We start from the raw sequence: 22,872 nt of genomic DNA, 5'->3' as shown, positions 1-22,872 counted from the left end.
CGAACTCTTAAACAAATGTCACCTCAAAGGTGATGAGACAAACAAAAATGAGCAATAGTGGCACAGTACCGCTAATCGTAATGTGACAGTTTAGTGTTGCTATTACTGGTCTCTTCTTAAATATCACCCGGTGAATCGGAAACAAGTGCACACAATTCGAATTGATTTTCATTAAACTTTTTTTTGTCAAATTTTAAGGAAGAACGGCTGATAACATCTTATTCCGGATGCTACAAATAATCTTTACTCCAATGAAGCAAAAAATTTCTGCGCGTATTTTTTTATATAAAACACGTGAGTAAAGATGGTTCCATGGGCGTATCTTGGATGGAAAACGTGGCGGCCATCTTTCACTCCCGCCTTTCTCCATTTCCTTACTGCGCGGTTCAGGCGTCCACCGAGATATGTGAGGCAGCTAATGAGCCAATTCCTTTCCTCAAAAAAAAAACAATTTAACGACCAATTTATGAAAAAAAAATTCAGGGGGGCGCTTTGTTGACCTAGAGCGCAGAGAGGCGAAAGCCTTAAGCGCGGTGTTGCTGCTTGTGTCACTGATGTGTGGTTAAGATGTTAAGCTTCGCCTCCAAGAGTGGAACGCGATAGCGTGTTGCAACACTGCCAGGGAGTCCACAGAACGCCATCGCCAATTCGGCTGTACGTCTTGCATGTCGGCAAATTAGTTTTTGGGGAAAGGAAATGTATATCTCGCATATCTAGGTGGACACCTGAACCTCGTATTAAGGGAAGGGAGGAAGATGGGAGTGCACGAAAAGACCATATTCACTAGACGCGCCTTTGTTTCTTCCAAACCATCAAGCTGGCATGGCAGTGCTGCTGACATGTTTTACTTCTTTGTACCCGTTGTGAAAATGCAATAAAGAAAAATAAGCTGGCATGGCGGAGTGGTTACCGTGCTCGTCTCGCACTCCGGAGACCCTGGTTCGATTCCCGAACTCGACCAAATTTCTTCTAAGTTTTTATTTATTTATCTGGTCTGATTAGAAAGGTTAATTAGGCTAATTGGTTAATTAAGCAATGAACTAAACTCAGTCCCACTTAGTTGGAGCATCACTATTCGATCCCTTTAATTGCTTGCATCGTTACTAGCCAAAGTACAATTGGCTCCGTTTGAAATCCGCGCACTGCGACGTCACGACCATTTCGACCAATTGAAAAGCGTGACATTTCTGTCGACAATTCCTGCTTACAACGATGAGGCATTAAAGCTTCCGCCTTAATAGGAATAAAAAGCCTGCAGGTTTAGAGTTGTCGAAGCGGCTTCTCAGTAGTTATACGGCGCTCGGCTACTGATCCGGAGTTTCCGGGTTCGAACCCCGCCGCGGCGGCCGCGTTTCGATCACACGGGTGCCTTTCGCGCCCGTGTGCTGTGCAATGTCAGTGCACGTTAAAGATCCCCGGGTGGTTGATATTATTCCGGAGCCCTCTACTACGGCACCTCTTTCTTCCTTTTTTTTCTCTCACTCGCTCCTTTATCCCCTTCTTTACGGCGCGGTTCAGGTGTCCACCGCAATATGTGAGACAGTTACTGCATCATTTCATTTCCTCAAAACACTATTTTTAGGACAAGGTGGGTGGTAGAGGCCTTAGTCATGTACTGAATGTACGTGTCTAATGATAATTACTGATACCTTGCGTAATAAACCAGATGCCATACTTTCATCACCTCCACGTGTCCTTAGTTTGAAGAAAACAAGGCAGCCCTTCGAGCGACTGTCAGTCGCCATGATTTCCACCCTCTCTCTGTGGCTCTTCTCCTTCGTACCTTCAGAAGAATGGGCCAAAGCCCGACGCAGGACGAAGACGATACTGCAGTTTTCCCGTTATCAGATTGAGTCCCTCCCTGAAGCATTTTTTGAGTGCTGGCTTTAGGATCAGTCTCTGAAAATGTGCACTGCGTCTTGGACACAGCGTCTAAGACTTGTTCCATCGCGTTATCGCCTATCTTTGCTGCATTCCTTCTCCTGCCATTCCACCGCTCCTTTTCCGACTCGGATACACATCCCCTTATAAGCAAAACCTCCACCATTCTTCGCAGTAAGGCTTAGCCTCTTTCTCTGCACGTTTGCATAAGCTCCTACTCCATAAAAAAATTCAGGGGGCACTTTGACTGTCTAAAGTGGGTAGAGGCGGAAGCGTTTTCCGCACCACCTTCGCTGTTTCTGTGGCACTGGTGGCGTCACATGTAATTGAGTACTAATTACTAAGGGATGACAAATCACTAATTAATGGTTAATTACTGATTAATGCTGGAATATTAATTAACTGCTAATTAATGACGCTTAAGCTTCGCCTTTAGGAGTGGAACGCGACAGCGCGTTGTAGCGCTGCCAGGGAGTCCACGGAACGCCACCACCCGTTCGGCGCGATGCCTTGCCCTTTGAACGCAACGCTTTTTGAGGAAAGGAAATGGCGCAGTAATTCTCTGTCATCTCGGTGGACACCTGAACCGCACCGTAGAGGAAGGGAGGAAGTGGGAGTGAAAGAAGATAGATAAAGAAGAGCCGTAATGAAGAAAATGAAAATTGTATTTGAGGAAAGGAAATTACGCAGTAACTGTGTCACAAAATTCAGGGGGGGGGGGGGGGCACTTTTTTGACCTAAAGTGTGGTCACTGATGTGTGGTTAAGATGTTAAGCTTCGCCCCTAAGAGTGGAACGCGACAGCGTCTTGCAACGCTGCCAAGGAGTCCATAGAACGCCATCGCCCATTCGGTTCTACGCCTCGCTCGTCGGTAAATTGGTTTTTGAGGAAAGGAAATGTATCTGTCTCTCATTTGTCGGTGGACACCTAAACCTCGCCGGAAGGAAATGGAGGAGGATGAGAGTGAGTGAAGACACCGTATTCACTAGACGCGCCTTTGTTCATTCCGAACCATCGAGCTGGCATGGCGGAATGCTCTAATAATCGGAAGGGAACAAGCACGAAAAAAGAAGAAACGGGCAACCAACTGTCTCACATACAGGTGCTCTAGGCCCAGGCCTCCTGCACAAACAGGCCTGAAAAGGTTATCACGCCGCATGGGCTCAAATTTGGAGGACCAAATAAACGTCGCAAATATACGATGGAAACGCTCTTGCAGGTTAACTTCATGACTCTACTTCCGAACTTAGTAGTTTCTTCCAATTTTACTGAACGACCCCGTTTACTAGGCTTTATGCAGGAAGTTTATGCCTCCGTGCGTTTTTTGACAGTTCGGTTTTCAAATGAGTACTTATATTCTGTTTCGCGCAAAAATCTGTACAGGGATCTGATATCCATGCTCTTCCCGCCCCCACTGTATCGTTCCGTCTACGTTGGGCTCATGGGTCATGATGTTCTAAAGCGAGTGCGTAAAATGCCAATTTCTCCTTGCACCAAAACATTTTTCTATAAATTACACACTGAAACTCTACCTGTCAAGACGTGGCTCGATAGGAAAAACATTTTTGTGTCTTCTGTAAACTGTCGCTTGTGCAATGTGCCTGAAACAATTGAACATTGTTTTATAGACTGAAAAGACGCGATTTTGTTTTGGGATGTGTTGCAAAGGACGCTACAGAAAGATTTCCTCCTAAATTCCTACAGTGTGCGCTACCTTGCTGTTTCCCAGCCTGACTCGAATCCTTATGATATGATTCTTCTGATGGGACTTCATAGTCTTTGGAAAACGCGCATGCAAGATCGCAACGTTGAACCTGTTGTTTCGCCCAGAATTCACTTTAGCCGAATGTTGCTGCAGGTAACGGACATTTACAAAAAATCGGACTTTGTACCGGATTGGTTTCCTCTCCTGATGCGCTGTATATCTTTACCGGCCTTTTAGTTATAATATGTTACTATTATGTTTCTGCCACGTAGCGCCTACCTAGGTGCTCTGTAAATAGTTGTTTTTGTGTGTGTATATACACACACACATATGTATATATATGCTTTGTATACAAAACCATGTAAATAAATACCATGAAAGAAAAAAAAAAAAAAAGCTGGCATGGCGGAATGGATAGCATGCTCGTCTCTCACGCCGAAGACCGGGGTTCGATTCCTGAGCTCGACCAATTTCTTAATCGGTTTTATTTATTTATATGGCCTGACTAGTAAAGCTAATTAGGCTAATTGGGTAATTAAGCAATTAACTAAGCTCAGTCCCACTTACTTGGAGCATCACTATACGATCCCTCCAATTGGTTGCATGGTTACTAGCCAAAGTACAATTGGCCCCGTTTGAAATTCGCGCGCTGTGACGTCACGACCGTTTCCACCAATTGAAAAGCGTGACATTTTCTGTCGACAACTGCTGCTTACAACGATGAGACATTAAAGGCTTCCGCCTTAATATGCGGCGGTAATCCACAATCAACAAAAAATAAGCCAATGTTTCCGCGTGTTTATAAAGCATATGGTCAATACCTATGCGGAGATATTCTAAAGTTTCCTTGTAACGGCCTCATGAATACCCCGGCGGGCTCTTTTCGAAGTACACTGGGGCAATTATTAGGCCTCTAATAAACAATCATTTCCGCATCACTGACATAAACGATGTGGCATATCGTGATAAGATTTTCGTATTCCTAGCAGTGTTGTAGGCGTTACCGAAAAAAAGTAACTAAATACGTTACTCGTTACACTAAAAAAAAAAGAACGCGTTACCACCCTACGTTACCTACAAAAAAAGTAACGCGTTACCGTTACCGTTACCGAAAAAAAGTATCGCACGTTATTTTGCCGTTACTCCATGGCCATAAATTTTAATCAGTGTGTCCTCGCTGTAAGAACTCAAGATAACAATTTGATGAAGCTCATACTTCATATAATTCCAACTTCACAAAGAAACCATAGGTGAACTTAACAAATTTACAGTAATTCTGGTGTGCTTCTGCTTACGAAATTACGCGGAAATTGTGTAGCAATAAAGAATATGCTTAAATGTCATATTTCCGGAAAAATACATTTGTGCACATAAACATTTTTTTTTTACTTGAACCTGCATAATTATCGAAAAAATGCGAGTGTTTCCGTCAAGGTGTTCAAGGTCAGCTTCGCTCAATTAGGAACTCAATAACCAGAAACGTACCCACAGTTGCAGATAGAAACAGCCGGTTGACTGCAATCCCCTTTTCTGTGCTGTAATATTGTACTATTTTGACGGCTCTATTGGGGCCATCTTGGAGGAACTGGCGACATTCCTGAGTTTTCTCAGAAGAGGGAACTGCTTCCACCAAGAATGCGAGAGTGTCGCCTACAGCGAGACCTTTTGGTTGGAAAACAAGCTTACGCAGAAACCGACTTACAGATTTCTGCAAATGGATCATTGGTGGCTCGGCGTGCGTCCACTCTTTAGAGAGTTGTGTGTGTGAGTGGTTTGAGGGTGAAGACAAGTGTGTGACTGCGTATTCGTGCTTTTTTTTTTAGTTGAGTGCATCTTCAAGGGCAGGTGTTTTTTGGCATGCATGCCAGCCGCAACAAGGGTCGTCGAGAACACCGGTAGATTTTGTTTATTTGCAACATCATTTTTGGCGTTTTTTTTTTAAAGAGAGGCGGAGGGGGACAATTGAAATAAAAAGTAACTAGTAACGTGACACCTCACGTTACCGGAAATGTTAACGTAAGTACGTTACCCGTTACAGTTCCGAAATGGTAACGAGTACGTTACTAAGTTACCGAAAAAAGTAACGCGTTACCGGTAACGCCGTTACTTGTAACGCGTTACCGACAACACTGAAATTTCCTGGGTATAGCGTCCTCACCTTTCCTTGTTCCCATCTCTCTCGATCTCTCTGGATGAGAGTTAACTGTTCTCTCGTTTAAAACACATCGACCATTCCCCACCCAGGGCAAATGCCCACATACACACTGCACACCTTCTTTCAGCCAATGCCAGCGTTTCATTGGATCCACGGCTGAACACGTTGAGCAATATATGATAGGTCTGAAATTCTTCGTTGCTTGCAAGTAGCACCAAGGGGGGTTATGTAACATTTACACTGTGTGAAACGTAAAATCCGGCTCGGAAAGTTTAGGAAACGTCTTTTCGCTGTCAGAACTGGACGGGTTAAATTTTTTTTGTTTGCATTATCTGGTTAAACGTGCTTAAAGATTCAGTCACAGGGAAATTTGGACACTTTGGCGTTGACGAAGCATGTTCTAAGCGGAAATGAAACGGTTACGCTGAGGGAAAATGACGACACAGGCGTTGCTACTCATACCCAGCCATTCTGGACAAAAGCATTTTTGAGCGGCAAATAGTTTATGAACGCAATTTTTTTATATCGTGCAAGATTTAACAATAGCATTCAATATCTCCACAGATCTCCTCCTGGCAGGCTTGCACTTTTTTGCTATTGACATTTTTGCTACACTTAAGAGTGTTCTCCATTGGTTTTCGATGAAAGGCCTAAAAAATCGATGCGAGCGATCGAAAAACATTAAAAGAAAGATTTTGCTACGCATCGTAGGAACGGACCATTACCTTCAATATTTCTACAATCCCGCTTACAATAATCCAATGTTCAAAATTTTTTCCAAGACAGTAGGACATGATAGAGCAGTTAAACATTTAGATAAAAACAAACTTGAGGTTAAGAGTTAGTACTTGTGCAGTGCCAGTTCTGTGGGGAGGTGGCTGACACCTTCCACATGGTTCGGGCGTGTCAATCTAACCCATCTATCCCCCCCCCCCAACCCCAACCCCACCAGAGAGGACTGGGAGGCGGCCCTGCTCGGCTGTCAAGACCTAAAGAGCCAAAAGGCCTTAGTTCAACGGACGCGGGTGGCGTTGCTTGCCAATGGGGCCCCGGAATAGGGGCTCCACCCAGTACTGTGAGGGGAAAGGGCCAATAGGGCCCTATCCCAATCACCTTTCTGTAAAAATTTAATTGCTCATAAATGTTTTTCACCAACACCGCCTATTCTTCCTCAAGTCTTCGCCCCTCTGCACTGATAACAGACTTGCAAAAATGTACGGCCGCAGTCATCATCATCATCATGACTGTGGCCACATCAAAGAGAAGTTCTGTTCAGATAAAAGATTAGAAAAGTGAGCTAGTTGGTTCATACTTCTGGGTGGGTACAGCAGGATCAACAAAACGCGGACGTACAAAGGAACACACAGAACACACACCTCTGTTCAGAGATGTGCACAGCATCAGCCGTACACAAAAGCTTACAATCCTGCTTTGTGCCTGTCCTTTGCACAAGCACAAGTTCATCTTTGCTTCGAGGAAGGTAACGATTCACTTATTCAGTGAACCGCTATGCATGCGTAGGCACCCGATGTTGAGCGTTCAAATAATAGAGAACAAATAAAAATAAACGAGTGAACAATAAGCTGAAACAGACAACAAGGCCATCGCGTTATCCGCATATGTGGAGCACATGTGCAGCTCCCGGCATGACGAAGAACGCGTGGAACGCTCAAGGCCACGACCGGGAGGCCGCCTGATACGCGCTCAGAGCCGTGCGCCCTTTTCACCGCGATAAAAACGTTTTTAGCTCACCGTGCGGGTTGTTGAATTGTTGTCTCAGCTGTTTCAGGTTCAGTGTGGACATCGTGTTCAAAATATCCTCGGACCGAAATTAAAAAAGACATTACATTTGCTTTGGAAGGACAGATATGCAGGAGACAGCCGCGACTGCGATTAAACCCCCGACCTTAAGATCAGCAGGTGAAAGCAAAAGGCACTAAGCGACCACAGCAAATGTTTGTGCTTGAGTAGTGAAAAAGCGGCCTTACATTTCTTTCATTCCAATGTCAAAGTTTGCGCAACTTGATGAATCTTTGATCTCTGCTGTGGTAACAGTTTCATCTGTAAAAACCAAAATTTTTTCGTGATGCTTTGATGCCAGACACTTCATACGACCTGAAAGAGCAGTAGCTAAAAAAAAATTAAAGCTTCTGGTAAGTTTGTTTATAGGGAGCAAAGCCTTAAATGAACACATGGCCTGCGCTCTTGCCTCTGTTTGGAGTTTGCGGTGTATATTCTCCCGAAGGCCCTGAGTGCCTCGAAATAGACGTATATTTGTAGCATGGAAGCGAGTGCTGGCCACATAATCTCGTCACGTGCATGCATCAGGAAAGAGCTGGAAGTCTGGGCGCTTTTGTTTTCACTTTACATATGTTACGCTGGCTTGATGCTCACAGAGTTTGTTACTCCTATTAGTTTAATGATGCATTGCGGTGCAATCACGTGCTCGACGTGGATTTCCCGCGCCTTACCCAATGACGCACAGCATACTTGTGCTCTGATCAAGAATGTGAAAAGTGAGAGGTGCGCAGTGACGCAAGATAGGTTTCCCTGGTGTTTTATTCTGTCCTCTTACAAGTTTGGTCAGCTTGCCGGCGGCTGTGCATAATTTCTTCACCAGCTTTCACGTTAACGCAGAAAGCACAATGTATTCTTAAGCAATATTTTCAGAGCAGCATACGTTAAGAGGAACAAGACAGTCTTCCCGATGATGTTGCTTGTTGTAAGGCGCTCGGCCGTACGCCGGCGCGTAGAGGAACTCCACACCCAGTTGCGTGTGGGGAGCTTTCAACCGTGTAGGAGGTTCATACGAGCAAAAACAAGAGCCTCCTCTGCATAAAAGGTGCATCTGCAATGAGACGCTGCGACATTCGCAACATACGCCCATTTTAGCTCCCTCAGCAGTGCACTGGTGAGACGTTTCGTCAGCTTGGTTTTCCGAGAGCTTCCCTGGCTGACTCCTTGTCTCTAGGCAGCGTGGGCTTGTGTCTGAGAGAGGCTGACGAAACTAAGCTGCACTCTCGTGCGGTAACGAGTCGTCGTAGTCAATAGCTATGCTTATCTGTCTGTGCGACGTGTACACTGCTTATTCTTCGTTTGCTTGTTTTTAAGTTAGCTTGAGAAAGATCAGTTTATTTCTCTAGGAGAAAGTCCGTACCCAGGCATCTTTTATGTTTCTGCATTGCAATTTCACTGCGCTCATAAGGAAGAATAAATTGTACAATTAAATGTCCATTACCCAGCTTGTGCTATCTTCGTGGTTTCATCAAAATCGGCCTGGATGTAGACAATTTTTGCGCATTTTGCCAGAGCTTCCACGGATTCCCGAAAGATATTTACCGAAATTTATACACATGAGAATAAACAAGGTATGCAGGCCGTGGAATAACGGAAAGTTGGGACTGCTCTAAGAACCAACATAATTATCACTGTGGTTTCTTTAAGCGATGTCTCTCTCAGATTTTAAAAGTGGGTACACACACACACACACACACGCACGCACGCACGCACGCGCACACACACACACACGCACGCACACGCACACGCACACACACACGCACGCACGCACACACACACACACAGAGAGAGACTCTTTAACGAAGAGCAGAGAATTTAGCCGGCGTTTAAAAATCGCTGGCGCGCGCGCGCACACACACACACACACACACACACACACACACACACACACACACACACACACACACACACACACACACACACACACACACACACACACACACACGCACGCACACACACACACACGCACACACACACACACGCACACGCACACGCACGCACACGCACACACACACACACACACACACACACACACACACACACACACACAGATCAAAAATGTTTAACAGCTCAGCTACTGCTCAGAACGAAATATTGTCACGACCAGAGGAGCCGTGAAGGTAGACGTCGAGAAGAACCCAAGACCGGGAGCCCTTCTTTTAATTATGGAGCCAGCTTCCACGACACAGAACAGAACAGCGCGCCACGAGAGGCCACCGCCGCTTCGTCGTCGTCTTCGACTCAGCGCGGAGGCCGCGCGGCGCGTTAGGCGCGTGGCATTATTCCCCCCCGCGAAAGCAAACATCGTCTCGATGTGGAATGGGATATGTACAGTGAGGGGAGGAGGAACAAAAAAAAAATACTGGGGGTGAGGTGAACTATACAGTGCGCGCTAGATGACATGCAGGGAGAGTCAAGTTCACACGTGGGGTAAGGGGAAAAGGTACGAAACAGCGTGAACACAGCGCTCAGTCACGCGAAAAGTACGGCTTTAAGCGCACTACATGCACGATTTCAGGCCGTTGACGCTGAGGGCCGGCGACCACAGTTCCATGGGGGACAACTTCGTAGTTGACGCTGTTCAGGCGGCGCAGGACTCTGTACGGGCCAAAATACCTATTTAAAAGCTTTTCGCACAATCCCTTGCGGCGCACTGGTGTCCACACCCACACGTGGTCGCCCGGCTCGTAGTGCACGTCCCTGTGCCGAAGGTTGTAGTGTCGGGCATCGGCGGATTGCTGGTCCTTGATGTGCAAGCGGGCCAGCTGACAGGCCTGCTCTGCTTGCTCCATGAAGTGGCCAGCTTCAGGGGGAAGCTCTGCGTCGCCGTACGGCAGCATGGCGTCTAGCATCATGCGGACCTCCCTGCCATACACGAGACGGAACGGGGTGAACTGGGTGGTTTTATGCGTCCGGGTATTATATGCGATGGTGACGTACGGCAAGACCTCATCCCAGGCTTTGTGTTCAACGTCGACGTACATCGAGATCATGTCCGCCAATGTTTTGTTGAGCCGTTCCGTTAGACCATTGGTTTGGGGATGATACGCTGTTGTCGGTCGATGAGCAGTATGGCTTAGCGCTAAGATGTCACGTAGGAGTCGGGCTGTAAACGCCTTGCCTCGGTCAGTAATGACGGCCGATGGGGCGCCGTGTCTAAGCACGATGTCGTGCATAAAGAAGTGGGCAACTTCGGCGGCAGTACCTCGCGCCAGGGCCTTCGTTTCAGCGTAGCGGGTCAAGTAGTCTGTGGCGACTACGATCCACTTGTGGCCGGAATACGAGAGAGGAAATGGCCCCAGAAGGTCCATGCCGACTCTGTCGAATGGTATTTGTGGCGGCTCGATGCACTGAAGCAGTCCAGGAGGCTTGAGCGCGGGTTTTTTTCGCCGCTGGCATTGCCGGCATGTCCGGACATAATGCTTGACACTTGAAGTTAGGTTGGGCCAGTAATAGTTCTGCCGGATTCGGGATAAGGTGCGGGTAACTCCAAGGTGGCCGGAAGTCGGTTCATCATGGCAGGCAAGGAGGACTTCATCCCGCAGATCAGACGGTATGACGAGCAGGTAAGTTGTCGGACTTGAAGTAGAGTTCTTTTTATAAAGCACCCCTCTCCGCAGGCAGAACGACGATAGTCCACGAGCTAGGTTTCGTGGTATCTCAGGGCACCCACCTTCGAGATGTTCGATGAGCAGACGGAGCTCGGCGTCGGCACGCTGTCTGGAAACGAGCTCAGATGTGCTGACCGCTCCAAGGAAGCTATCATCGTCGGTGGTGTCTTGCGGAGGAGGTTCGACGGGAGCGCGTGACAAGGTATCAGCGTCGGTGTGTTTCCGGCCTGACTTGTAGGTGACGGTGAAATCGAATTCCTGCAGGCGTAATGGCCAACGTGCTAGGCGGCCGCAAGGGTCCTTCAAATTTTTCAGCCAGCACAGGGAGTGGTGGTCGGTGACGATACGAAACGGTCTGCCATAGAGGTAAGGGCGGAACTTGGCGGCGGCCCAGACTACCGCTAAACATTCTTTTTCCGTGGTAGAGTAGTTCAACTCAGCACGCGACAGCGCGCGGCTGGCGTAGGCAATTACTTTGTCGACACCGTTTTGCCGCTGAACGAGAACGGCGCCAAGACCGACGTTGCTCGCATCCGTGTGCACCTCCGTATCGGCATCTTCGTCGAAATGTGCCAGGATGGGCGGTGATTGGAGTAGGCGTCGTAACTCGTCGAAGGCAGTCTGTTGTTCGTTGCCCCAAGAAAATGACGTGTCATCACGGGTTAGGAGAGTCAGAGGGCTGGCGAGCTGGGCGAAGTTTCTAATGAAGCGGCGATAATAGGAGCACAGGCCCAGAAAACGTCGGACTGCTTTTTTGTGGGAGGGGACCGGAAAGGCAGCAACGGCAGCAAGCTTCTCTGGGTCAGCGCGGATTCCGTCAGCACTAATGACGTGCCCGAGGAACTTCAGTTCGGTGAACCCAAAGTGGCATTTTTCTGGTTTGAGGGAGAGGTTGGCGGATCTAACGGCTTTGAGGACAGTCCTGAGGCGGTGCAGATGTTCCGTGAACGTTGCGGAAAAAATGATGACATCGTCAAGATAAACAAGACAGGTCTGCCACTTCAAACCGGTGAGAACGGTGTCCATCATTCTTTGGAACGTGGCAGGAGCACAGCAGAGCCCGAATGGGAGGACGCGAAATTCATACAGCCCGTCCGGTGTAATGAATGCGGTTTTCTCACGGTCCCTCTCATCAACTTCTATCTGCCAATAACCACTTCTGAGGTCGACCGAAGAGAAGTACTTGGCTTGACGAAGTCGGTCGAGGGAGTCGTCGATACGCGGTAGCGGGTACACGTCTTTCTTGGTCACACTGTTCAGCTTCCTGTAGTCGACGCAGAACCGTAGTGTCCCGTCTTTCTTTTTCACGAGGACGACAGGAGACGACCACGGACTGCTTGACGGTTGGATGACGCCGTCTGTGAGCATCTCTTCGACCTGTGTTTGAATAGCATCTCGCTCACGAGGGGACACACGATAGGGCTGCTGATGGATGGGTCGGGCTCCTTCATGCGTGATAATGCGGTGTTTAACGATCGACGTTTGGCGCACTTTGGACGACGACGTGAAACAGGCACCAAACTCCCGCAAGAGGTCCTGGAGTTGCCTCTTTTCAGTGGATGGAAGGCCAGGATTTATGTCTACGCTGGTGACCGTTTCGGCGTCAGCTTCAGGTGTGTCCTCCGCACAAGCAAAGCATTCGGCCACTTCCTGAACATGGTCGACGTAAGCGATGGCTGTGCCACGGAACAGATGTCGATGTTCATTGCAGAAGTTGGTGACAAGGACCTCTGTACAACCTTCATGAAAGGATCCAAGGCCCCGTGCCACCGCAACCCCCTTAGTGAGTACGAGGGAGACATTAGGCTCGACAACCCGGAGTCCCCTATGTGGCTCGTCGCAGGAAACTCTCGTGAGAATGCTGGCACGTGGTGGCACCGTAACGTTATCGTCGGCGACTCGTAGGGCGGACCGAGAACCCTGGTGCGCTGGTTCTTCTGTGGTCATTGCGGTAGAAAACGTCACCAAGCGGTTCGGGAGGTCTATGATCGCACCGTGCTCGCGAAGAAAGTCGATGCCAAGGATGACATCGCGAGAACATTCGCGGAGAACGAGAAACGTGGCAACGAATGTGCAGCCTCGAACCGTAACCCGGGCCGCACACATGCCGAGTGGTGCGACAAGATGTCCGCCTGCCGTGCGTATGTCGGGACCGTCCCAGGGTGTCGTCACTTTTTTCAGGGCCGTCGCAAGCCGTCCGCTAAGGATAGAGTAATCTGCGCCCGTATCGACCAACGCGCTAACCTCCTTTGTGTCGACGAGAACAGGGATATCCAAAGAGACCCTTCCTTCAGCGCGGCCCGTCGATGGCTGTTGTGGATGACTCAGTCGGTGCGGCGGCGGAAACTGGTCGGCGACTGGGGTTGCGTCGTCGGGTCGATTCAAGCGGCGGGTTGAGGGAAACTCTTCGGCGATGCGGCGTTCGGCGTCGGGGCGATTGGGTACGTGCGGCGGCGGAAGCGGGTCGGCGATTGGGGTTAGGGCATCGCGGCGAGTCGAAAGGCGCGTCGGGGAAAACTGCGCAGCGTTGCGGCATCCGACGTCGGGGCGATTAAGTTGCTGCGGCGGTGGAAGCTTTGCGTCGGAACGGCGTTCGGCGGCCTCGCCTCCAAAGGCCGCCGGAGCTAGTTTTCCCGACGAGGGCTCGAGGAACCACGTTGTCCTGAGGCGAAACGGGACCCAGAGGGCGAAGACCGGCGTGGAGAGGGCGATCGCGACTCGCGGCGCGGGGGAGATGGTGAACTACGCTGGCGGGTGACATACTCGGCGATGTCTTTAGGGCGCTCTCCAGGGCGTGGACGGGGGCTGTCGACAGAAAAACCGCGTAGTCCCATTGCGCGATAGGGGCACCGCCGGTAGAGATGGCCGGCCTCACCACAGTGGTAGCAGAGCGGGCGTTGATCTGGAGTGCGCCAGAGGTCAGTCTTCCGCGGTGCCTGGCGCCGATCCGCCCAGTAAGGAGTAGGCTGAGCAGATTGCACCGCGACCAATGGTGCGGTGTAAGGCAAAGGCCCAGGAGATGGGGCCGCGCGGCGCACGACGTCCGCGTACGTGACTGGCTGGACCGGAGTCGGGTACGGCGCGGGATCGTATGGAGTCGGTTGCGGCGCCGGCAAAGCTGCAGCGTCTTGTGCTCTGAGGGCCTGCCGGACTTCCTCGCGGATGACGCTGGTGACGGAATCGACGCGAGGGGCAAAGGTTCCTTGAAGGTGCTGCAGCTCCTCGCGGACCACTGAACGGATGAGTTCGCGAAGGGAGTCCGGATTCGTCCTGGGATCATGGTCGAATCGGTCCAACGTTGACAGTGTCGACGACGGACGCAGTTGCCGGGCGTACTGTTGCGATCTCTGCTGCAGCAATTTCTCCATGTGGACGGCCTCGGCCAGAAACTCCGCGACGGTGTTGGGCGGGTTCCGCACGAGGCCGGAAAAGAGCTGGTATTTCACGCCGCGCATGAGGTGCCGCAGCTTTTTTCTTCAGGCATGGCCGGATCGGCGCGATGGCAAAGACGCGTCACATCCTCGACGTACATGGCAACACCCTCATTGGGAAGCTGAATTCTAGAGGACAGGGTACGCTCCGCGCTCTCCCGGCGGTCGCTGTTGGCGTACGTACTCAGGAGCTGACGTCGAAAGTCCTGCCACGTCGAGAAAGTAGCCTCACGGTTTTCGAACCAGGTACGTGCAGAGTCCTCAAGGCTAAAGTACACGTTACGCAGCTTTGTAGCGGCGTCCCAGCAGTTGAAGGACGCAACCCGTTCGTAGTGCGCCAACCAATCTTCTGCATCTTCAAACAGGTCACCGTGAAAGGGCTTAGGCGTTCGTGGGGTCTGAAGAGTGAGATAGGTAGTGCTGGCTGCAGGAACAGTCGGAGGCAGGGCGGGTATTGGCGTCGCCATGAGCGTAGGGGTAGTCGAGGGCTCACCGACAAAAGGGAGGGCCTCGGGGGACAGGCCGCGGATCCTCCGGCTGGCACGATGGACAGGGGTGGTCACAAGAGGCGGACGCGTCGAGTCGTCCTCAGGAGTAGGGAGCATACCCCGCACCTCCACCAGTGTCACGACCAGAGGAGCCGTGAAGGTAGACGTCGAGAAGAACCCAAGACCGGGAGCCCTTCTTTTAATTATGGAGCCAGCTTCCACGACACAGAACAGAACAGCGCGCCACGAGAGCCCACCGCCGCTTCGTCGTCGTCTTCGACTCAGCGCGGAGGCCGCGCGGCGCGTTAGGCGCGTGGCAATATTTAGTGAAAAGCTCTCCACCTGGGGTTCTTTAACGTGCTCTGACATCGCATAGTACACGGGCCTCTAGAATGGTCTAAATTTCCGGAGCCCTTCACTACGGCGACTCTCATAGCCTGAGTCGCCTTGGGGCGCTAAACCTTATAAACCATACCGAACCTGAAAAGCTCTCCTCAAGGCCGCTTCACGCTGCTCTTTGAATTTGCTAGCGTGGTGTTCATCTCTTAGCACATGATTAGAAGGTGACTGTCCCTTGGACGGTCTGGGTTGTAGTAGTGCCAAGGGAGCAGCTATAGCCAGGATATTTCTCTGTTACGCTTGTGATAATCACGAATATATGCTTCCTGCTGACCCGGGGCGGCCGAATTTCGATGGAGGTGAAATTCTAGAAGCCCGTGTACTGTGCGATGCCAGCGCATGCTCGTCTAGAAGTCATTATTTTTCTTCAAACTGCTGTGTATGTTTACAAAGAAATAAAACTTAATCTGAATTCTTTCACTACAACATTCATTAAACATGACCCACACTCCCTCATATATACACAATACGTCATTCCTCGCATTAGAACTAATTACGGTAAGCAGATGACCTCATACGCACTTTTGGTCTGAACTCCCATTCATTTACAGCTTGTCTCAGGATTTCAAAACTGCTCGTTCATTTAAAGGTGTTATTAAACTTTACCTTCTTTCAACTGTTTGTATTTAACGTGGTTTTCTTACTCCCCAATTTGCTCGAAACGTTATGTTTAAGGCCTTGTCCGCTGTGTAATGTTTCATGTAATGCGTGTCTCATGCTTCAGTGGACGCATTCATTTCCTATTTTGTGTTGATGTTTCTTTTTAAACATTGCCCCCAGTGTTGCTGCTGTAAACGTATTGCTTGGGGCCCGGGGCCCCGTCAGGCAGAATTTATCTGCCTTTAGCTCCGGGCTCCAGGATTTTTGATAATCCGAAATAAAATTCAATTCAATTCAATTCAACCCGAGGTGGTGGAAATTTCCGGAGCCCTTCACTATGGCGTCCCTTAGGACCTGAGTCGCATTGAGATGTTAAACAATAATAACCAAACCAAACCGAATATATGTTGCGTTCAGCTGCTGACGACATCACGTTTGACTCCGAATCCTTCCGCCTCACTTGCGGCTCGAGTTTGCCGTTCACGACTCACGAGCACGCCTAGTCGGGGCTGCTGACAGCGGCTTAGCCGACGGAACCGCGTCTGCTATGGTGATGAAGCTGTTAGTCCCGTGCGACATCGGCTTTGGGACGCTGAGCGGTCGTGGGCGTGTTAAGTGCGCTCGGCCTAGTCACAAGGTCTTGCTGCATGACCACAGCCAGCGTCCGCAATTTACCGGCCCGGTGACCTCCGCTCTGAGCTGAAAGAAAGGCGAAGGAGCCACGGGTGCGTGAGGACAGTTCGTGCTACGAAGCAGCTCGGAGGTTGTTCGCCGTTCAGCAAAGGCCATTGCGATACAGCTTCCCGTAGCATCTTTACCCCGTAATACGTCAAGCCACACACTGTGATATAACGCTGGTCTTCAGTTATGCTGGTCTTAAAGCTGAAGAAAACAAATGCAGCCACATGGGTCATTCACCAAGTAAATTCAGTTAGGGGCCTTTGTTCGAGATTTTTGGGGTTATTCAAATTATCTAGCGGTAGTAACTTTGGCGAGCACAATTCTCTGTACTTGCCGCTTTAATAAAGCTATTTGCTGATTGCTACTTCTTTCTGCATGCGTGGTGATGTCAGCAGCTTTGTCTATATCCTTCTAATCCACGGGCAAAAAAGGAGCCAACATCAGGCACGGGGTAATTCATAAATTGCTCGACTACGAGCAAGTCGCTGGACGCTGAAAATGGAATCAAACATTCTTCTTATGTAATCGAGCTCCAGGTAGCGTTGTTGTTACAAAAACAATGAGTTCAAAGCACACTTAAAGGAAGAAACACCACGTTGCAGAAGTTTTGGTGATTCATTTCTGCAAGTCGGGAGATTTAAGCTAATCAAATTCACATATAGCTGTTGTTTGCACCTGCTCCCACATAGTGTACATAAAGAAGTTTGTGTATTACAAGCCTCTTCCACCGGGTGCTGTTCTTCAGGAGTTCTGGATAGTTTACAGAGCGCTCTTATAATTTTCAACAGCTATGGTGCATGAGAGCTGTCATGGATCCGTTGAAACAAAAGATAAGACTGCAGAACTGGGGGACTCTCGTATCCAAGAAATCTCTAGGTGGAGGATAAAGACGCCTGCCGAAAGGCGGGAACATATAAGCTCCATAGGTGTCTTATTGTACCACTTGCGAAACTCCGTACAAAATTCGTGTATCCGAAGTCCGCCCCTCGGATTGGGCCACAACTGTAGCATAGCCGACTGTCACGCCACCTGCGTCGTTCAGATGAACTACTCAACAGAGCTCAAAACACAAATATGGAGGAGAAACTAAAAGTGGGCGCTTCAAATGCCCCGCAGTCCTTTTTTATAGGCGGCACTTCCATCGGTTAGGCTCCATAAAGTGACCTTGCGGAACAGCCAGGTTTGAAAGTGGCAGTTCTCTGGAGCTTTGATCAAACGGCTCAGTGGCAGCTACATTACAAATCACCCTCCGACGCAGCAGAGAACTATGAGCGACTATTGCTACTTCTCGGCCGCAACGTGGGTAAAATGGCCACATATACTCGAAATCGCCGACCCTCCACCCATGATCGCCATCATGACTGTGATCATAACCATGATCGTCATTATGATAACCATCATAATAGCTCAGATCATGTTCTTTTAGGCCTCAAGTGGACGCGAGGGCTTTAATTTCTGAGACACGTAAGGCGACGTTGTTTATCCTTGAAGAAGCCTCTCCTTCAACTATTCCTGTTAAACCAAAAATATAAAAATATGTTTCACGCAATGAAAATCTGTTTTGCTTTCTTCAGGAGATCAGCTGGGGAAGGGGAGTCCTGTATCATACAGGTGCATCAGGTTTTCTACCAGACGCTGTCTTCGAGACCGGTAGTTTGTTCTGCCTGATGATCCTATTCGTTTCTGTGTGGAATGCAGCTGCACTGTTCCGGTGCCAAATCAGATTTCCCTCCGTCCTGGATGCTACCAGCGGCCCATAAATAACACTGAAAGAAAGCGTGTACAGGAGTCTTTCCTCGGGCGCCGGCTGAACTAGAGCACTCATGATCCCATTGCTTTGAAACAACAGCCTTCTGGCGCCGTTTGAGCCATCAAAGAAAAAAAAACAAAGGTGGGGTTGCTTTGTCTCCAGCATTTATAGAACTAGCCTTTATAGAACTATCAAAAAGTACAAAACTGTGGCAAAGATTTTTTTTAAAAAGCCTGCTGCCGATGTTTAGACACGTTCTAATATCAGAAATATCAACTACACAGCTTTTACGATTGGTCATTACCATTGTTTTACATGGTGTGTCCACTTTCCCATTTTTTTTGTTTTTTTTTCAGCCGGTTGATAAGGCCTTCTCACGGTCTGCTCGAAGTATGCCGTGACACCACAGGCTATAGTCAGGCCGGCAAAGCGGCTTGTAGTGATATGCAATTGGGAAATTTGCTACGTTGACTGGGAAAGATTACCTGTGGCTAAAGCACAGGTAAGTGAAGAAGATTGACAGGAGCGGAGTTGTCTGGCTGGTGATGATGATGATGATTACAATGGCTATTTTGCTATTCTAAAGTGGTCTTCTTACAAGGCAACTACTTTCTGCCATATATACAACACTATTCTCAACACCAATCCTTTTCGACGCTCTCTATTATTTTTTATTAGCACTTGCTATTATAGTGATGTTCTCGGCCCGACAGCCACAGTGCCTACAGACATTGCGTCCTAACGAAAGTGAACTACAGCCGACAAGTGAATGCAACGCAGTACATATGGCATTAATTTGTTGGCAGTAGTTTTCTTGCATCATGAACCACCCATTAGCTCATAAAGAGATCTTTATGCGTCCTAAGTGGACTTGAAATCAAGACCTGAGCTCGGGAAGCTACAGCCAGTTGGTCTGCGAGATAGCTACCGAATAAAGAAAAGGATTTAGGTGGTATTTTTTCCTTGACACCAATTTTTACTTTCCATGTATTTACCAGCAAAATTAACGTCGGTAACAGCAGCAAGACGCTGGCACAGAGTGAAATTAGAAATCGTTCTGAGCAGTTTTTCAAGTTTTGACGGACTGGCGGAGAGTGGCGCAATTACCGCACAGTTTTTAGACGATCGCGGCTGCGTCAAACTGTTACAAAACAATGACCAATTGAGAAGTCGGAGCTCATATGCTGCTCCATCTAATAACGGCGCCAAATCTTAGCTTCTCCTTTCTTGTGAATGAAGCACAACTTTAAAATGGCGTGAGAAGCAAGTCTGAGGTCGTTGACCGTGACGTTCTGATAGGAATGGTTGTCTTCGTATTGGCGACTGAGTTTTATGCTTGGCGGAGAATATTTAAGCACATAAATTCGAGGAGGAAGTAGTGTCCGAGTCACGATGCAGACGGAGTAGGAGGCTTTGACACTTGATATTAAAAAGCTTCTGGTGCACGTAAAATGGTGTCGACCGCTGATGCGAGGTGAGAGCCAGGATCAAGTGTCATGCTCAGTATAGTAGGTTTCTCAAATTGATAGAACTGTATACTTAAGATAGCAGCGCAAAAGACGCAGACATGACACAAGGCGCCTGTATTGCATACTTGGGTGTCGTGCGGTTTTGTTACGTGGCCATATTAATTATCAGTTGTGCCAGGTTACTCTGAAAATGAAAATCAGATGAAAACTACTTTGAACGGAATAAGCACCACAGAAATCGATGAAATTAATTAAAAATTGTGGCTTCAGTTTAATTCTTGGAAAGAAAGAAAGCACAAGAAACAATAGGCACCAATAAAAAAAATGGAAAGATGTCGGCTCATATCAACTAAATACAAAAGGAGGAAGAAAGTCTAAGGACGGTTTGTGAGGAACTGCAGAGATGGCGGGTGCCGCAGTGAATTTTATGAGGTCCATTATGATACCTTACTCTTGGACCACAAGTTCCGGACGGTGCCTTATCCTTCCTGGTGGCAGAGTCAAAGTTCTAAAAGGGAATGCCTCTATGTATTTTCTGTTTAGGAGAGCTTAGAAATCTCCCTCCCAAAAACTAAAGAGGAACAGGATTCCAAAGGAAAGGACTCTTTGTGCGAAAAATATGACTTTGAGCTGTGGGAAACCCAAAGCTTTGCATGCTTCAGAAAACGATTCAGCGGGTGAAGAGAGCCTTCTCGGAGTTTACTTTCTCCAAGGGCAGCTGAAACTTGATCAAGATAACCGCCCACTAGAGCCCAGAAGAAAAGAGGCGTAACGGTGAAATGATTATATGAACAGCGAGAAAGATAGAATGTACACTAGACGACATCGGTAATCGCTGACGGGTTCCCTCCCTTCACCAAACAGCGTTCAATTCAGTAGCACAGACCTTTGGGCTAGTTGGTTCATAGCAGACACGTAAAAGCGCAAAAAAACACGGACAGAGAAGAGACTTGGACAACACGAGCGCTTACTTCCAACTGAAGGTTTATTGATACGCAAGCACAATTATATACACCTTGCTGCATGACGTCAAACTGATGTTGATGTCGGCAGGACTATCAGTTTGACGTCATGCAGCAAGGCGTATATAATTGTGCTTGTGTGTCAATACATCTTCAGTTGGAAGTAAGCGCTCGTGTTGTCCAAGTCTATTCTCTGTCCGTGTTTTTTTGCGCTTGTACGTGTCTTCAATTCAGTGTCGTTCAAGTCCTTTCCGGTGGAGCGGAGGCAAACGGGTCGGGCAAAGAATTTCGCACCTTGACGTCTTTTACTAGCCGCCTCATTACGAAAGCCCAAGAACCGCTGAGCGGAAACAAGAGAGCGACTAATGCGGCCATCCCTGCTTTTGCAGCCTTCCGCATCCCTCCTCCTTCGCAGTGCTGGAGCACTTCATCAATGCCCGCATGCCGAGCGGCATTGTCGCTCAAAGGGAATGAAAGAATGCAGCTTTTGAGACAGAGCTGGGTGCCCGTCGGAATCGGAGTCCGTCTAGAGCGTGCAGGCCGAGGAGAGAAAGCAGGCAGGGGTGAGGGTTGCCGTGGGTTGAGGGGGTTCTCGCCCTGCTCCCACCTCGGGGAAGCTATTCCAGGCGCAGTGGTTCCAGCCCCAGGCTGCACAGCGGTGGCGTTCTTTTCGGCTTCGGCTCTCGCGGGCCTCATTCAGCGAAGCCGCTGCCAAAAACACACCGCCTACCCGCCCGCCCGTCCGCCAGCGAACCATGGCCTCAGCAAGGAAGAGTCGGATGAGCGCTGCGCTTATAACGCGTAGTTCGCATTGCCGCTGCCGTAATAAGACCTTCTAAGACGGGAAGTCCCGAGCGGTGTTATCGTCCGCCTGAGACAGGAATCTGGTTTTTTCGCTTCCGGAGTCTGGCTTTCAGAAGGATATCTCTTTTAACTTCATAGCCCCAACGCTAGGCTACTGCGGCATAGCAGCTCTTTACGAGCTTCTTTGGTGAAATGATGACGTCCCTGACTTTTTTTTCTGAGTTGAAGTATGCTTGTAATGTTTCTTTAAGAAGCAGGATTGCAAATGTGAAGCCACGAAAGCATCATTACAGCAGTACTAGTTGAATAGAGGCGGCACTGCACAGCTGTGAATGCGACAGCGTATGTCAGAGGTCGTTGACTTTTAGGAGCAGGGGGTAGTATATGCATTCTGTAGAGATAATGTGCCCCAAGCGGAGCAGTTACCGACGTGATAAGGTAACGATTATCTCGCCTTCATATTAGCACCCAACTACCGCTCATGGTAGAATCGCGCTCATGCCGCAATCAACTGTTTGCAGTAAAAAGTACAAAAACGCAAGCTTGGATGCTTTGGCCAGCAGTGAAATTCTGAAAAAACGAAAAACGAAAGACGGCAGCAGTTTCTCCAATCAAATCCCGAAAAATGCCGCCGTCCAGTGCCACCTAATCAATCAGACTTGAATGAGGATCCTCACGGAAACGACCCGTGCGCAGGCATGCGCCCCTTCAACTGCTTAATATCCAGCGGCACAAGGTAAAGTTGATCTGTTGGTCAGGTACCAGATAGTTCAGAACTAACGTAAAATAACTAAAGCTGTAACGTTCAGTTCGACAAACAAAGATGTCATGGTGCCTATCAACTTCTGGTTGGGATCTGAGAATATTTAAATTGTAAACAGCATTAAACCATTAGGCGTTCAATTTCACGCTAATCAAAAAACTACAGTGAAAACTTCAGTGTGTTGCTAGTGTTAGCAAGCGTTTTCGAAATGCACAGCTCATAACCACATTTACTCGTTTCATAACTAGGTTAAGCATCCGTTGTACCTGTATAACACACTTCTGCCCAAATGAATAATGGGCACCTGGCATGGGCACAACCTCTCTTTCGAATAAAGAATATATATATATATATCTGTTATAAAACGCCATTAGGC

This window comes from Amblyomma mixtum, chromosome 4 (assembly GCF_055824585.1).
Source record: "Amblyomma mixtum isolate Tamu chromosome 4, ASM5582458v1, whole genome shotgun sequence".
Lineage (NCBI taxonomy): Eukaryota > Metazoa > Arthropoda > Arachnida > Ixodida > Ixodidae > Amblyomma > Amblyomma mixtum.
Note: the sequence above shows the minus strand (reverse complement) of the source record.